The following is a 22,123-nucleotide window of genomic DNA, read 5'->3' as shown; positions in this document are numbered from 1 at the left end:
ACAGAACAACCTGAAGAATGTATTATAAAACCACAGAACACCCTGAATACTGTATTATAACACCACAGAACAACCTGAATACTGTATTATAACACCACAGAACAACCTGAATACTGTATTATAACACTACAGAACAACCTGAATACTGTATTATAACACTACAGAACAACCTGAAGAATGTATTATAACACTACAGAACAACCTGAATGCTGTATTATAACACCACAGAACATCCTGAATACTGTATTATAACACCACAGAACAACCTGAAGAATGTATTATAACACTACAGAACAACCTGAATGCTGTATTATAACACCACAGAACATCCTGAATACTGTATTATAACACCACAGAACAACCTGAAGAATGTATTATAACACTACAGAACAACCTGAATACTGTATTATAACACCACAGAACAACCTGAATACTGTATTATAACACTACAGAACAACCTGCATACTGTATTATAACACCACAGAACAACCTGAAGAATGTATTATAACACTACAGAACAACCTGAATACTGTATTATAACACTACAGAACAACCTGAAGACTGTATTATAACACTACAGAACAACCTGAAAACTGTGTTATAACACTACAGAACAACCTGAATACTGTATTATAACACTACAGAACAACCGGAAGAATGTATTATTTTACTACAGATCAACCTGAAGAATGTATTATAACACTACAGAACAACCTGAATACTGTATTATAACACCACAGAACAACCTGAAGAATGTATTATAACACTACAGTACAACCTGAATACTGTATTATAACACCACAGAACAACATGAAGAATGTATTATAACACTACAGTACAACCTGAATACTGTATTATAACACCACAGAACAACCTGAATACTGTATTATAACACTACAGAACAACCAGAATACTGTATTATAACACTACAGAACAACCTGAAGACTGTATTATAAGACTACAGAACAACCTGAATACTGTATTATAACACCACAGAACAACCTGAATGCTGTATTATAACACCACAGAACATCCTGAATACTGTATTATAACACCACAGAACAACCTGAAGAATGTATTATAACACTACAGAACAACCTGAATGCTGTATTATAACACCACAGAACATCCTGAATACTGTATTATAACACCACAGAACAACCTGAAGAATGTATTATAACACTACAGAACAACCTGAATACTGTATTATAACACCACAGAACAACCTGAATACTGTATTATAACACTACAGAACAACCTGAATACTGTATTATAACACTACAGAACAACCTGAAGAATGTATTATAACACTACAGAACAACCTGAATACTGTATTATAACACTACAGAACAACCTGAAGAATGTATTATAACACCACAGAACAACCTGAATACTGTATTATAACACTACAGAACAACCTGAAGAATGTATTATAACACTACAGAACAACCTGAATACTGTATTATAACACTGCAGAACAACCTGAATACTGTATTATAACACTACAGAACAACCTGCATACTGTATTATAACACCACAGAACAACCTGAATACTGTATTATAACACCACAGAACAACCTGAATACTGTATTATAACACTACAGAACAACCTGAATGCTGTATTATAACACCACAGAACAACCTGAATACTGTATTATAACACCACAGAACAACCTGAAGAATGTATTATAACACTACAGAACAACCTGAATACTGTATTATAACACCACAGAACAACCTGAATACTGTATTATAACACCACAGAACAACCTGAATACTGTATTATAACACTACAGAACAACCTGAATACTGTATTATAACACTACAGAACAACCTGAATACTGTATTATAACACTACAGAACAACCTGAATACTGTATTATAACACTACAGAACAACCTGAAGAATGTATTATAACACCACAGAACAACCTGAATACTGTATTATAACACCACAGAACAACCTGAAGAATGTATTATAACACTACAGAACAACCTGAAGAATGTATTATAACACCACAGAACACCCTGAATACTGTATTATAACACCAAAGAACAACCTGAATACTGTATTATAACACCACAGAACAACCTGAATACTGTATTATAACACCACAGAACAACCTGAATACTGTATTATAACACTACAGAACAACCTGAAGAATGTAATATAACACCACAGAACAACCTGAATACTGTATTATAACACCACAGAACAACCTGAAGAATGTATTACAACACCACAGAACAACCTGAATACTGTATTATAACACCACAGAACAACCTGAATACTGTATTATAACACTACAGAACAACCTGAATACTGTATTATAACACTACAGAACAACCTGAATACTGTATTATAACACTACAGAACAACCTGAAGACTGTATTATAACACTACAGAACAACCTGAAAACGGTGTTATAACACCACAGAACAACCTGAATACTGTATTATAACACTACAGAACAACCTGAAGAATGTATTATAACACTACAGAACAACCTGAATGCTGTATTATAACACCACAGAACATCCTGAATACTGTATTATAACACCACAGAACAACCTGAAGAATGTATTATAACACTACAGAACAACCTGAATGCTGTATTATAACACCACAGAACATCCTGAATACTGTATTATAACACCACAGAACAACCTGAAGAATGTATTATAACACTACAGAACAACCTGAATACTGTATTATAACACCACAGAACAACCTGAATACTGTATTATAACACCACAGAACAACCAGAATACTGTATTATAACACTACAGAACAACCTGAAGAATGTATTATAACACCACAGAACAACCTGAATACTGTATTATAACACTACAGAACAACCTGAAGAATGTATTATAACACCACAGAACAACCTGAAGAATGTATTATAACACTACAGAACAACCTGAATACTGTATTATAACACTGCAGAACAACCTGAATACTGTATTATAACACTACAGAACAACCTGCATACTGTATTATAACACCACAGAACAACCTGAATACTGTATTATAACACCACAGAACAACCTGAAGAATGTATTATAACACTACAGAACGACCTGAATACTGTATTATAACACTACAGAACAACCTGAAGACTGTATTATAACACTACAGAACAACCTGAAAACTGTGTTATAACACTACAGAACAACCTGAAGAATGTATTATAACACTACAGAACAACCTGCATACTGTATTATAACACCACAGAACAACATGAAGAATGTATTATAACACTACAGTACAACCTGAATACTGTATTATAACACCACAGAACAACCTGAATACTGTATTATAACACTACAGAACAACCTGAATACTGTATTATAACACTACAGAACAACCTGAATACTGTATTATAACACTACAGAACAACCTGAATACTGTATTATAACACCACAGAACAACCTGAATGCTGTATTATAACACCACAGAACATCCTGAATACTGTATTATAACACCACAGAACAACCTGAAGAATGTATTATAACACTACAGAACAACCTGAATGCTGTATTATAACACCACAGAACATCCTGAATACTGTATTATAACACCACAGAACAACCTGAAGAATGTATTATAACACTACAGAACAACCTGAATACTGTATTATAACACCACAGAACAACCTGAATACTGTATTATAACACTACAGAACAACCTGAATACTGTATTATAACACTACAGAACAACCTGAAGACTGTATTATAACACTACAGAACAACCTGAATACTGTATTATAACACTACAGAACAACCTGAAGACTGTATTATAACACCACAGAACAACCTGAATACTGTATTATAACACTACAGAACAACCTGAAGAATGTATTATAACACTACAGAACAACCTGAATACTGTATTATAACACTACAGAACAACCTGAATACTGTATTATAACACTACAGAACAACCTGCATACTGTATTATAACACCACAGAACAACCTGAATACTGTATTATAACACCACAGAACAACCTGAATACTGTATTATAACACTACAGAACAACCTGAATGCTGTATTATAACACCACAGAACAACCTGAATACTGTATTATAACACCACAGAACAACCTGAAGAATGTATTATAACACTACAGAACAACCTGAATACTGTATTATAACACCACAGAACAACCTGAATACTGTATTATAACACCACAGAACAACCTGAATACTGTATTATAACACTACAGAACAACCTGAATACTGTATTATAACACTACAGAACAACCTGAATACTGTATTATAACACTACAGAACAACCTGAATACTGTATTATAACACTACAGAACAACCTGAAGAATGTATTATAACACCACAGAACAACCTGAATACTGTATTATAACACCAAAGAACAACCTGAAGAATGTATTATAACACTACAGAACAACCTGAAGAATGTATTATAACACCACAGAACACCCTGAATACTGTATTATAACACCAAAGAACAACCTGAATACTGTATTATAACACCACAGAACAACCTGAATACTGTATTATAACACCACAGAACAACCTGAATACTGTATTATAACACTACAGAACAACCTGAATACTGTATTATAACACCACAGAACAACCTGAATACTGTATTATAACACCACAGAACAACCTGAAGAATGTATTACAACACCACAGAACAACCTGAATACTGTATTATAACACCACAGAACAACCTGAATACTGTATTATAACACTACAGAACAACCTGAATACTGTATTATAACACTACAGAACAACCTGAATACTGTATTATAACACTACAGAACAACCTGAATACTGTATTATAACACTACAGAACAACCTGAATACTGTATTATAACACCACAGAACAACCTGAATACTGTATTATAACACTACAGAACAACCTGAAGAATGTATTATAACACTACAGAACAACCTGAATACTGTATTATAACACCACAGAACATCCTGAATACTGTATTATAACACCACAGAACAACCTGAAGAATGTATTATAACACTACAGAACAACCTGAATGCTGTATTATAACACCACAGAACAACCTGAATACTGTATTATAACACCACAGAACAACCTGAAGAATGTATTATAACACTACAGAACAACCTGAATACTGTATTATAACACCACAGAACAACCTGAATACTGTATTATAACACCACAGAACAACCAGAATACTGTATTATAACACTACAGAACAACCTGAAGAATGTATTATAACACCACAGAACAACCTGAATACTGTATTATAACACTACAGAACAACCTGAAGAATGTATTATAACACTACAGAACACCCTGAAGAATGTATTATAACACTACAGAACAACCTGAATACTGTATTATAACACTACAGAACAACCTGAATACTGTATTATAACACTACAGAACAACCTGCATACTGTATTATAACACCACAGAACAACCTGAATACTGTATTATAACACCACAGAACAACCTGAAGACTGTATTATAACACTACAGAACAACCTGAATACTGTATTATAACACTACAGAACAACCTGAATACTGTATTATAACACTACAGAACAACCTGAATACTGTGTTATAACACTACAGAACAACCTGAAGAATGTATTATAACACTACAGAACAACCTGCATACTGTATTATAACACCACAGAACATCCTGAATACTGTATTATAACACTACAGAACAACCTGAATACTGTATTATAACACTACAGAACAACCTGAATACTGTATTATAACACTACAGAACAACCTGAATACTGTATTATAACACTACAGAACAACCTGAATACTGTATTATAACACTACAGAACAACCTGAATACTGTATTATAACACTACAGAACAACCTGAATACTGTATTATAACACTACAGAACAACCTGAATACTGTATTATAACACTACAGAACAACCTGAAGAATGTATTATAACACTACAGAACAACCTGAATACTGTATTATAACACCACAGAACAACCTGAATACTGTATTATAACACCACAGAACAACCTGAAGAATGTATTATAACACTACAGAACAACCTGAATACTGTATTATAACACCACAGAACAACCTGAATACTGTATTATAACACTACAGAACAACCTGAATACTGTATTATAACACTACAGAACAACCTGAATACTGTATTATAACACTACAGAACAACCTGAAGACTGTATTATAACACTACAGAACAACCTGAAGAATGTATTATAACACCACAGAACAACCTGAAGACTGTATTATAACACTACAGAACAACCTGAAGAATGTATTATAACACCACAGAACAACCTGAATACTGTATTATAACACCAAAGAACAACCTGAAGAATGTATTATAACACTACAGAACAACCTGAAGAATGTATTATAACACCACAGAACACCCTGAATACTGTATTATAACACCACAGAACAACCTGAATACTGTATTATAACACTACAGAACAACCTGAAGAATGTATTATAACACTACAGAACAACCTGAATACTGTATTATAACACTACAGAACAACCTGAAGACTGTATTATAACCCTACAGAACAACCTGAAGAATGTATTATAACACTACAGAACAACCTGAATACTGTATTATAACACCACAGAACAACCTGAAGAATGTATTATAACACTACAGAACAACCTGAAGAATGTATTATAACACCACAGAACAACCTGAATACTGTATTATAACACCACAGAACAACCTGAAGAATGTATTATAACACTACAGAACAATCTGAATACTGTATTATAACACTACAGAACAACCTGAATACTGTATTATAACACTACAGAACAACCTGCATACTGTCTTATAACACCACAGAACAACCTGAATACTGTATTATAACACAACAGAACAACCTGAAGACTGTATTATAACACTACAGAACAACCTGAAGAATGTATTATAACACTACAGAACAACCTGAATACTGTATTATAACACTACAGATCAATCTGAAGAATGTATTATAACACCACAGAACAACCTGAATACTGTATTATAACACCACAGAACAACCTGAAGAATGTATTATAACACTACAGAACAATCTGAATACTGTATTATAACACTACAGAACAACCTGAATACTGTCTTATAACACCACAGAACAACCTGAATACTGTATTATAACACAACAGAACAACCTGAATACTGTATTATAACACTACAGAACAATCTGAATACTGTATTATAACACCACAGAACAACCTGAAGAATGTAATATAACACCACAGAACAACCTGAATACTGTATTATAACACTACAGAACAACCTGAATACTGTATTATAACACTACAGAACAACCTGAAGAATGTAATATAACACCACAGAACAACCTGCATACTGTATTATAACACTACAGAACAACCTGAATACTGTATTATAACACTACAGAACAACCTGCATACTGTCTTATAACACCACAGAACAACCTGAATACTGTATTATAACACAACAGAACAACCTGAAGAATGTATTATAACACTACAGAACAACCTGAATACTGTATTATAACACCACAGAACAACCTGAATACTGTATTATAACACTACAGAACAACCTGAAGAATGTATTATAACACCACAGAACAACCTGAATACTGTATTATAACACTACAGAACAACCTGAATACTGTATTATAACACTACAGAACAACCTGAAGAATGTAATATAACACCACAGAACAACCTGAATACTGTATTATAACACCACAGAACAATCTGAATACTGTATTATAACACTACAGAACAACCTGAATACTGTATTATAACACTACAGAACAACCTGCATACTGTCTTATAACACCACAGAACAACCTGAATACTGTATTATAACACAACAGAACAACCTGAAGAATGTATTATAACACCACAGAACAACCTGAATACTGTATTATAACACTACAGAACAACCTGAATACTGTATTATAACACTACAGAACAACCTGAATACTGTATTATAACACCACAGAACAACCTGAATACTGTATTATAACACTACAGAACAACCTGAAGACTGTATTGTAAGACTACAGAACAACCTGAATACTGTATTATAACAATACAGAACAACCTGAATACTGTATTATAACACTACAGAACAACCTGAAGAATGTATTATAACACTACAGAACAACATGAATGCTGTATTATAACACCACAGAACATCCTGAATACTGTATTATAACACCACAGAACAACCTGAAGAATGTATTATAACACTACAGAACAACCTGAATGCTGTATTATAACACCACAGAACATCCTGAATACTGTATTATAACACCACAGAACAACCTGAAGAATGTATTATAACACTACAGAACAACCTGAATACTGTATTATAACACCACAGAACAACCTGAATACTGTATTATAACACTACAGAACAACCTGAATACTGTATTATAACACTACAGAACAACCTGAAGAATGTATTATAACACTACAGAACAACCTGAATACTGTATTATAACACTACAGAACAACCTGAATACTGTATTATAACACTACAGAACAACCTGAGAATGTATTATAACACTACAGAACAACCTGAATACTGTATTATAACACTACAGAACAACCTGAAGAATGTATTATAACACCACAGAACAACCTGAATACTGTATTATAACACTACAGAACAACCTGAAGAATGTATTATAACACCACAGAACAACCTGAATACTGTATTATAACACCAAAGAACAACCTGAAGAATGTATTATAACACCACAGAACAACCTGCATACTGTATTATAACACCACAGAACAACCTGAATACTGTATTATAACACTACAGAACAACCTGAAGAATGTATTATAACACCACAGAACAACCTGAATACTGTATTATAACACCAAAGAACAACCTGAAGAATGTATTATAACACCACAGAACAACCTGCATACTGTATTATAACACCACAGAACAACCTGAATACTGTATTATAACACCACAGAACAACCTGAAGAATGTATTATAACACTACAGAACAACCTGAATACTGTATTATAACACCACAGAACAACCTGAATACTGTATTATAACACTACAGAACAACCTGAATACTGTATTATAAGACTACAGAACAACCTGAATACTGTATTATAACACTACAGAACAACCTGAATACTGTATTATAACACTACAGAACAACCTGAATACTGTATTATAACACCACAGAACAACCTGCATACTGTATTATAACACCACAGAACAACCTGAAGAATGTATTATAACACTACAGAACAACCTGAAGAATGTATTATAACACTACAGAACAACCTGAATACTGTATTATAACACCACAGAACAACCTGAATACTGTATTATAACACTACAGAACAACCTGAATACTGTATTATAACACTACAGAACAACCTGAGAATGTATTATAACACTACAGAACAACCTGAATACTGTATTATAACACTACAGAACAACCTGAAGAATGTATTATAACACCACAGAACAACCTGACTACTGTATTATAACACTACAGAACAACCTGAAGAATGTATTATAACACCACAGAACAACCTGAATACTGTATTATAACACCACAGAACAACCTGAAGAATGTATTATAACACTACAGAACAACCTGAATACTGTATTATAACACTACAGAACAACCTGAATACTGTATTATAACACTACAGAACAACCTGCATACTGTATTATAACACCACAGAACAACCTGAATACTGTATTATAACACCACAGAACAACCTGAAGAATGTATTATAACACTACAGAACAACCTGAATACTGTATTATAACACTACAGAACAACCTGAATACTGTATTATAACACTACAGAACAACCTGCATACTGTCTTATAACACCACAGAACAACCTGAATACTGTATTATAACACCACATAGCAACCTGAAGAATGTATTATAACACTACAGAACAACCTGAATACTGTATTATAACACTACAGAACAACCTGAATACTGTATTATAACACTACAGAAAAACCTGAATACTGTATTATAACACTACAGAACAACCTGCATACTGTATTATAACACCACAGAACAACCTGAAGAATGTATTATAACACTACAGAACAACCTGAATAGTGTATTATAACACTACAGAACAACCTGAAGACTGTATTATAACACCACAGAACAACCTGAATACTGTATTATAACACTACAGAACAACCTGAATACTGTATTATAACACTACAGAACAACCGGAAGAATGTATTATATTACTACAGAACAACCTGAAGAATGTATTATAACACTACAGAACAACCTGAATACTGTATTATAACACCACAGAACAACCTGAAGAATGTATTATAACACTACAGAACAACCTGAAGAATGTATTATAACACCAAAGAACAACCTGAATACTGTATTATAACACCACAGAACAACCTGAAGAATGTATTATAACACTACAGAACAACCTGAAGAATGTATTATAAAACCACAGAACACCCTGAATACTGTATTATAACACCACAGAACAACCTGAATACTGTATTATAACACCACAGAACAACCTGAATACTGTATTATAACACTACAGAAGAACCTGAATACTGTATTATAACACTACAGAACAACCTGAAGAATGTAATATAACACCACAGAACAACCTGAATACTGTATTATAACACTACAGAACAACCTGAAGAATTTATTATAACACTACAGAACAACCTGAATACTGTATTATAACACTACAGAACACCCTGAATACTGTATTATAACACTACAGAACACCCTGAATACTGTATTATAACACTACAGAACAACCTGCAGAATGTATTATAACACTACAGAACAACCTGAAGACTCTATTATAAGACTACAGAACAACCTGAAGAATGTATTATAACACTACAGAACAACCTGAATACTGTATTATAACACTACAGAACAACCTGAATACTGTATTATAACACTACAGAACAACCTGAATACTGTATTATAACACCACAGAACAACCTGAATACTGTATTATAACACTACAGAACAACCTGAATACTGTATTATAACACTACAGAACAACCTGAATACTGTATTATAACACTACAGAACAACCTGAATACTGTATTATAACACCACAGAACAACCTGAATACTGTATTATAACACTACAGAACAACCTGAATACTGTATTATAACACTACAGAACAACCTGAATACTGTATTATAACAATACAGAACAACCTGAATACTGTATTATAACACTACAGAACAACCTGAAGAATGTATTATAACACTGCAGAACAACCTGAATGCTGTATTATAACACCACAGAACATCCTGAATACTGTATTATAACACCACAGAACAACCTGAAGAATGTATTATAACACTACAGAACAACCTGAATGCTGTATTATAACACCACAGAACATCCTGAATACTGTATTATAACACCACAGAACAACCTGAAGAATGTATTATAACACTACAGAACAACCTGAAGAATGTATTATAACACTACAGAACAACCTGAATACTGTATTATAACACTACAGAACAACCTGAAGAATGTATTATAACACCACAGAACAACCTGAATACTGTATTATAACACTACAGAACAACCTGCATACTGTATTATAACACCACAGAACAACCTGAATACTGTATTATAACACCACAGAACAACCTGAAGAATGTATTATAACACTACAGAACGACCTGAATACTGTATTATAACACTACAGAACAACCTGAAGACTGTATTATAACACTACAGAACAACCTGAAAACTGTGTTATAACACTACAGAACAACCTGAAGAATGTATTATAACACTACAGAACAACCTGAATACTGTATTATAACACTACAGAACAACCTGCATACTGTATTATAACACCACAGAACAACCTGAATACTGTATTATAACACCACAGAACATCCTGAATACTGTATTATAACACTACAGAACAACCTGAATACTGTATTATAACACTACAGATCAACCTGAAGAATGTATTATAACACTACAGAACAACCTGAATACTGTATTATAACACCACAGAACAACCTGAATACTGTATTATAACACCACAGAACAACCTGAATACTGTATTATAACACTACAGAACAACCTGAATGCTGTATTATAACACTACAGAACAACCTGAATACTGTATTATAACACTACAGAACAACCTGAATGCTGTATTATAACACCACAGAACAACCTGAATACTGTATTATAACACTACAGAACAACCTGAATGCTGTATTATAACACCACAGAACAACCTGAATACTGTATTATAACACCACAGAACAACATGAAGAATGTATTATAACACTACAGAACAACCTGAATACTGTATTATAACACCACAGAACAACCTGAATACTGTATTATAACACTACAGAACAACCAGAATACTGTATTATAACACTACAGAACAACCTGAAGACTGTATTATAATACTACAGAACAACCTGAATACTGTATTATAACACTACAGAACAACCTGAATACTGTATTATAACACTACAGAACAACCTGAATACTGTATTATAACACTACAGAACAACCTGAATACTGTATTATAACACCACAGAACAACCTGAAGACTGTATTATAAGACTACAGAACAACCTGAATACTGTATTATAACACTACAGAACAACCTGAATACTGTATTATAACACTACAGAACAACCGGAAGAATGTATTATATTACTACAGAACAACCTGAAGAATGTATTATAACACTACAGAACAACCTGAATACTGTATTATAACACTACAGAACAACCTGAAGAATGTATTATAACACTGCAGAACAACCTGAATGCTGTATTATAACACCACAGAACATCCTGAATACTGTATTATAACACCACAGAACAACCTGAAGAATGTATTATAACACTACAGAACAACCTGAATGCTGTATTATAACACCACAGAACATCCTGAATACTGTATTATAACACCACAGAACAACCTGAAGAATGTATTATAACACTACAGAACAACCTGAATACTGTATTATAACACTACAGAACAACCTGAATACTGTATTATAACACTACAGAACAACCTGAATACTGTATTATAACACTACAGAACAACCTGAAGAATGTATTATAACACTACAGAACAACCTGAATACTGTATTATAACACTACAGAACAACCTGAAGAATGTATTATAACACCACAGAACAACCTGAATACTGTATTATAACACCACAGAACAACCTGAATACTGTATTATAACACCACAGAACAACCTGAAGAATGTATTATAACACTACAGAACGACCTGAATACTGTATTATAACACTACAGAACAACCTGAAGACTGTATTATAACACTACAGAACAACCTGAAAACTGTGTTATAACACTACAGAACAACCTGAAGAATGTATTATAACACTACAGAACAACCTGCATACTGTATTATAACACCACAGAACAACCTGAATACTGTATTATAACACCACAGAACAACATGAAGAATGTATTATAACACTACAGTACAACCTGAATACTGTATTATAACACCACAGAACAACCTGAATACTGTATTATAACACTACAGAACAACCAGAATACTGTATTATAACACTACAGAACAACCTGAAGACTGTATTATAAGACTACAGAACAACCTGAATACTGTATTATAACACTACAGATCAACCTGAAGAATGTATTATAACACTACAGAACAACCTGAATACTGTATTATAACACCACAGAACAACCTGCATACTGTATTATAACACTACAGAACAACCTGAAGACTGTATTATAACACCACAGAACAACCTGAATACTGTATTATAACACCACAGAACAACCTGAATACTGTATTATAACACCACAGAACAACCTGAAGAATGTATTACAACACTACAGAACAACCTGAATACTGTATTATAACACTACAGAACAACCTGAATACTGTATTATAACACTACAGAACAACCTGAAGAATGTATTATAACACTACAGAACAACCTGAATACTGTATTATAACACCACAGAACAACCTGAAGAATGTATTATAACACTACAGAACAACCTTGAAGAATGTATTATAACACCACAGAACAACCAGAATACTGTATTATAACACCACAGAACAACCTGAAGAATGTATTATAACACTACAGAACAACCTGAAGAATGTATTATAACACCACAGAACAACCTGAATACTGTATTATAACACTACAGAACAACCTGAATACTGTATTATAACACTACAGAACAACCTGAATACTGTATTATAACACTACAGAACAACCTGAAGAATGTAATATAACACCACAGAACAACCTGAATACTGTATTATAACACCACAGAACAACCTGAATACTGTATTATAACACTACAGAACAACCTGAATACTGTATTATAACACCACAGAACAACCTGAATACTGTATTATAACACTACAGAACAACCTGAAAACTGTATTATAACACTACAGAACAACCTGAATACTGTATTATAACACCACAGAACATCCTGAATACTGTATTATAACACTACAGAACAACCTGAAGAGTGTATTATAAGACTACAGAACAACCTGAATACTGTATTATAACAATACAGAACAACCTGAATACTGTATTATAACACTACAGAACAACCTGAAGAATGTATTATAACACTACAGAACAACCTGAATGCTGTATTATAACACCACAGAACATCCTGAATACTGTATTATAACACCACAGAACAACCTGAAGAATGTATTATCACACTACAGAACAACCTGAATGCTGTATTATAACACCACAGAACATCCTGAATACTGTATTATAACACCACAGAACAACCTGAAGAATGTATTATAACACTACAGAACAACCTGAATACTGTATTATAACACTACAGAACAACCTGAAGAATGTATTATAACACCACAGAACAACCTGAATACTGTATTATAACACCACAGAACAACCTGAAGAATGTATTATAACACTACAGAACAACCTGAATACTGTATTATAACACCACAGAACAACCTGAATACTGTATTATAACACTACAGAACAACCTGCATACTGTATTATAACACCACAGAACAACCTGAATACTGTATTATAACACCACAGAACAACCTGAAGAATGTATTATAACACTACAGAACAACCTGAATACTGTATTATAACACTACAGAACAACCTGAATACTGTATTATAACACCACAGAACAACCTGAAGAATGTATTATAACACTACAGAACAACCTGAAGAATGTATTATAACACCACAGAACACCCTGAATACTGTATTATAACACCACAGAACAACCTGAATACTGTATTATAACACCACAGAACAACCTGAATACTGTATTATAACACTACAGAACAACCTGAAGAATGTATTATAACACTACAGAACAACCTGAAGAATGTATTATAACACCACAGAACAACCTGAATACTGTATTATAACACTACAGAACAACCTGAAGAATGTATTATAACACTACAGAACAACCTGAATACTGTATTATAACACTACAGAACACCCTGAATACTGTATTATAACACCACAGAACAACCTGAATACTGTATTATAACACTGCAGAACAACCTGAATACTGTATTATAACACTACAGAACACCCTGAATACTGTATTATAACACTACAGAACAACCTGAATACTGTATTATAACACTACAGAACAACCTGAATACTGTATTATAACACCACAGAACAACCTGAAGACTGTATTACAACACCACAGAACAACCTGAATACTGTATTATAACACTACAGAACAACCTGAATACTGTATTATAACACCACAGAACAACCTGAAGACTGTATTACAACACTACAGAACAACCTGAAGAATGTATTATAGCACTACAGAACAACCTGAATACTGTATTATAACACTACAGAACAACCTGAATACTGTATTATAACACTACAGAACAACCTGCATACTGTATTATAACACTACAGAACACCCTGAATACTGTATTATAACACTACAGAACACCCTGAATACTGTATTATAACACTACAGAACACCCTGAATACTGTATTATAACACTACAGAACAACCTGAATACTGTATTATAACACTACAGAACAACCTGAAGAATGTATTATAACACCACATAACAACCTGAAGAATGTATTATAACACTACAGAACAACCTGAATACTGTATTATAACACTACAGAACAACCTGAATACTGTATTATAACACTACAGAACAACCTGAAGAATGTATTATAACACCACAGAACAACCTGAATACTGTATTATAACACTACAGAACAACCTGAAGAATGTATTATAACACCACAGAACAACCTGAAGAATGTATTATAACACCAGAGAACACCCTGAATACTGTATTATAACCCCACAGAACAACCTGAATACTGTATTATAACACCACAGAACAACCTGAATACTGTATTATAACACTACAGAACAACCTGAATACTGTATTATAACACTACAGAACAACCTGAAGAATGTATTATAACACCACAGAACAACCTGAATACTGTATTATAACACTACAGAACAACCTGAAGAATGTATTATAACACTACAGAACAACCTGAATACTGTATTATAACACTACAGAACACCCTGAATACTGTATTATAACACCACAGAACAACCTGAATACTGTATTATAACACTACAGAACACCCTGAATACTGTATTATAACACTACAGAACACCCTGAATACTGTATTATAACACTACAGAACACCCTGAATACTGTATTATAACACTACAGAATAACCTGAATACTGTATTATAACACTACAGAACAAACTGAATACTGTATTATAACACTACAGAACAACCTGAAGAATGTATTATAACACCACAGAACAACCTGAAGACTGTGGTATTACACTTCAGTGTTATAACACTAAACAAATAAAAACGACCAGTATTCTACTCCCCTACAACTCTCTTTTTTTGGCTTGAATCTCAGAGATAAGCCTCAATGGTGTTTTCAAACATCCAATAATTCTGTCAGGTTTCTCTCCCGCTGCCCTTGCTATCTTGGAGATGAGAGCAGGACAGATGGAGAGACACCTATGTATCCGACCCTGTCTTGCCTGTCTCTTAAGAAAAACTCTGTTTGGCTGGCTCTGGTATTGAGTAGCAGGCCTCTCTCTGTCCTGTCTGCTGGCCCATGTGTAACTCTTACCAGAGACTGACAGGAAGCTTTATATCGTTATCTCCGTCACTTGCCCGTGGGTTCCCGAACCCCCCAGCATCCCGACTCCGGGATGCTGGCCTTCTAGGCAGAGTTGCAAAGAAAAAGCCATATCTCAGACTGGCCAATAAAATGAAAAGATTAAGATGGGCAAAAGAATACAGACACTGGACAGAGGAACTCTGCCTAGAATGCCAGCATCCCGGAGTTGCTTCTTCACTGTTGACTTTGAGACTGGTGTTTTTCAGATACTATTTAAAGAAGCTGCCAGTTGAGGACTTCTGAGGTATCTGTTTCTCAAACTAGATTCACTAATGTACTTGTCCTCTTTCTCAGTTGTGCACCGGGGCCTCCCACTCCTCTTTCTATTCTGGTTAGAGCCAGTTTGTGCTGTTCTGTGAAGGGAGTAGTACACAGCGTTGTACGAGATCTTCAGTTTCTTGGCAATTTCTCACATGGAATAGCCTTCATTTCTCAGACCAAGAATAGAGTGTCGAGTTTCAGAAGAAAGTTCTTTGTTTCTAGCCATTTCGAGCCTGTAATCGAACCCACAAATGCTGATGCTCCAGATACTCAACTAGTCTAAAGAAGGCCAGTTTTATTGCTTCTTTAATGAGAACAACAGGTTTCAGCTGTGCTAACATAATTGCAAAAGGGTTTCTAATGATCAATTAGCCTTTTAAAATTATAAACTTGGATTAGCTAACACAACGTGCCATTGGAACACAGGAGTGATGGCTGCTGATAATGGGCCTCTGTACACTGTAGATATTCCATAAAAAATCTGCCGTTTCCAGCTACAATAGTCATTTACAACATTAACAATGTCTACAGTGTATTTCTGATCAATTTGATGTTATTTTAATGGACAAAAAAACAGAACATTTCTAAGTGACCCCAAACTTTTGAACGGTAGTGTATATTTACCCCAAAAATTGATGGGGGATTGGAAATGATGCAGACAATTACATTGATGGAAGCGACAATCTATCTGCAATATTAAAGCTGATCTACCCCTTAAAAAATAAAAAATAAATAAAAAACCTCAGTGGGAGGGAAATGTAGCCGGTTTGAATGCCTTTGGTGTGAAGGGACTGTTGGGACGTTGCGTAGTACAGTAACAAGGAGATTGCGGCCGTTCTGTTTATTTGTAATGACGATGATTCCGACGATACAGTGGAGGAGTCCAAAGCAATTTCCTCTTGCATGCCGCCTGGGTGTAAGACAGACATCCTGAGACTGCAGAGGGGATTGGTGGCCAGGATGTTGCATATTTCATGAGGCAGGAAAGGTTAGATCAGATCAACGTTCTCCTAAATCATCTTCCTATGGCCAGAGCTATGTGGAATTGTGGTAAATAAATCACATTGGTTGTTTTGAATATGATCCCTGCACACCAGAAATACCATGTTGTAAGGACCTATGGTAATGTACTGTTTGATCCTGTTTGATCCTACCCATGCCATTCTTCATGTAGATGTGTTTATCCATAGATCCATAATAAATCAACATTATGTACAATCACATCTTACGTCAAATTGTTTAAACGTATGTTAATTTTTTGCATCGTTGTTATGAGTGGATCTTGACATGGGTTCAAGTTGTTTTCATCATTTTCTTCCAAACACTTTGAGGGTTTGATTAGACCTGCCCTGGGTTGCCTGGTGGACAAGGTTTGTACGCCATTGCTTCCATTGCACCATGCACAGTTTAGGTGTTTCATAGAAAACAAATACTATTTAAACCCAGGTCTGCATGAAATGGCATAACTTTAATCACAACTCCTAAAAGAGATGACTCGTGTGTCGTCATATCAAGGCTGTGTCAGTATACAGTATGTTATCATTTCCCAGTCAAAAATGTGATTTTCCTGTGTTTTATATACTGTATATTTCCACACTGTGAGGTTGGAATAACACTGTGAAATTGTGAAAATTATGATAATGCCCTTTTAGTGTAAGAGCTGTTAGAAAGGATTGCCTGAAATGTCAGGCTGTTTTCTTGGGATGGAGTGACCAGGTGGAAAATTAGTTAATATCCCAATAAGAGAACGGGCCTCCCGAGTGGCGCAGCGGCCTAAGGCACTGCGCTAGAGGCGTCAATACAGACCAGGGCTGTATCACAACCGGCGGTGATCAGGAGTCCCATAGGGTGGCGCGCAATTGGCCCAGCGCCGTCCGGGTTAGGGGAGGGTTTGGCCGGGGGGCCTTTACATGGCTCATCGCGCTCTAGCGACTCTTTGTGGCGGGCCAGGCGCCTGCAGGCTGACCTCGGTCATCAGTTGAACGGTGTTTCTTCAGACACATTGGTGCGGCTGGCTCCCGGGTTAAGTGGGCAGGTGTTAAGAAGCGCGGTTTGACGAGTCATGTTTCGGAGGACACATGACTCGACCTTTGCATCCAGAGCCCGTTGGGGTGTTGCAGCGACGAAACAACATCGAAAATGGGGAGAAAAGGGGGGTAAAATACCAAAAAATGTAACATAGAAATGGACCAATAAGAAAGAAAGTTCCAAACCTCCCTACCAATAAGAGCTAGTTTTCAGTTTTCTCCTCCCCACTCAGACCACTCCCAGACAGTCCTAGCAAAATTCTTGCTTAAGAAATTGCTCTTTACTAAGAAGCCATTTGTTTATTTTTAATTTAAAAACAATCACAGTAAGGTACTTAATTGCTACCCAGAAATGATTTGATATTAAGATAAAAACTTCTGCATTGAACCTTCAACACCAATTAGTTGTTCCTGCCTGCCTATTACATAGATGCTCTCATTACGCTACAGGTCACAGGTCACAGGTCACAGGAATAATCATCACATCATTTTAAAAAAACATATTAGGAAAACCTGCACCAAATCAGGAAAAAACACATTAGGAAAACCTGCACCAAATCAGGAAAGACCACATTAGGAAAACCTGCACCAAATCAGGAAAAAACACATTCAGAAAACCTGCACCAAATCAGGAAAAACCACATTCGGAAAACCTGCACCAAATCAGGAAAGACCACATTAGGAAAACCTACACCAAATCAGGAAAAGGCTGGTCTGTAATAGTATTTCCAGGTTGTATTTCCAGACAAACCTAACCTTATTACTCAGGATTATTCAGTGTGGGAAGAAATGACAGGCCTGCTTATTGGGCAACACAAAGCACAGGTGGGGTAACCTGATGGTATGCTGGTAAATTACATTTAAGGCCTGCTTATTGGGAAACACAAAGGACAGGTGAAAGATTCCGATGTAGAGGAACCTGATGGTACGCTGGTAAATGCTCCCTAGGGCTTTCTCCAGTCTGAACAATCCACAAACATTAACATAATCACGACAGAGAGGCAACTGCCAAGCCCAGACATTACGGCTAACATGTTTGAGTTCTTAGCAGTAAAGGTCAGGCGCTGTGTTCTCTCCTCAAATCCCCGGTGATAAAATGTGCTGCTACTGCCATTTTGCCATTTTCACTCCGTTTCGCAACCGGAGGCTGCAGTGTTTTGACAGAAATAGCACAGAAGGAGAGAAACTGAGCAGACCCACTGAGAGGGAGTGAGTGAACTTTTGTGATATGAGTGTTTAGTTGTCCTTCTTTTCAGTGGAATATCAACCTTTCTTCAGTCAAACATGTTTGAGTTCAACTGGATGGATACGGTGCTTTCAAAAAGTATTCACCCCTCTTGACTTTTTCCCCATTTTGTTGTGTTACAGCCTGAACTTAAAATGGATTAAATTGAGATTTTGTGTCACTGGCCTAAACACAATAACCCATAATGTCAAAGTGGAATTGGGATTTTAGAAGTTCTTACAAATTAATTAAATTAAAAGCTGAATTGTTTTGAGTCAATAAGTGTTCAACTCCTTAGTTATGGAAAGCCTAAATAAATTAAGTAAACATTTGCTTAACAAGTCACATAATAAGTTGCATTGGCTCTGTGTGCAATAATAGTGTTTAACATGATCTTTGAATGACTACCTCATCTCAGTACCCCACACATATAATTATCAGTCGAGCAGTGAATTTCAAACACAGATTCAACCACAAAGACCAAGAAGGTATTCCAATGCCTCGCAAAGGGTACCTATTGGTAGATGGGTAAAACAAAAAAAACAGACATTGAATATCCCTTTGATAATGGTGAAGTTATTAGTTACACTGTGGATGGTGTATCAATACACCCAGTCACCACAAATATGCAGACGTTCTTCTTAACTCAGTTGCCGGAGAGGAAGGAAACTGCTCAGGGATTTCACCATGAGGCCAATGGTGACTTTAAAACCGTTACAAAGTTTAATGGGTGTGATAGGAGAAAATTGAGGAAGGATCAACAACATTGTAGTTACTCTACAATACTAACCTAATTGACAGAGTGAAAAGAAGGAAGCCTGTACAGAATACAAATATTCCAAAACATGCATCCTGTTTGTAATAAGGCACTAAAGTAAAACTGCAAAAAATGTGACGAACAAATTAACTTTATGTCCTGAATACAAAGCGTTATGTTTGGGGAATGTTTGTGGCTGCGTCATGTTATGGGTATGCTTGTCATTGGCAAGGACTAGGGAGTTTTTTTGTATACAAATAAACTGAATAGAGCTACGCACAGGACAAATCCTAAAGGAAAACCTGCTTTCCAACAGACACTGGAAGACAAATTCACCTTTCAGCAGGACAATAATCTAAAACACAAGACCAAATATATACTGGAGTTGCTTACCAAGACAACATGAATATTCCTGGCCTAGATACAGTTTTGACTTAAATCATCTTGAAAAATAATCAACTTGACAGAGCTTGAATCATTTTTTTTATAATAATGTGCAAATATTTTACTTTCCAGGTGTACAAAGCTCTTAGACTTACCCATAAATATTCACAGCTATAATCGCTGCCAAATGTG

This window comes from Salmo salar, chromosome ssa07 (assembly GCF_905237065.1).
Source record: "Salmo salar chromosome ssa07, Ssal_v3.1, whole genome shotgun sequence".
Lineage (NCBI taxonomy): Eukaryota > Metazoa > Chordata > Actinopteri > Salmoniformes > Salmonidae > Salmo > Salmo salar.
Note: the sequence above shows the minus strand (reverse complement) of the source record.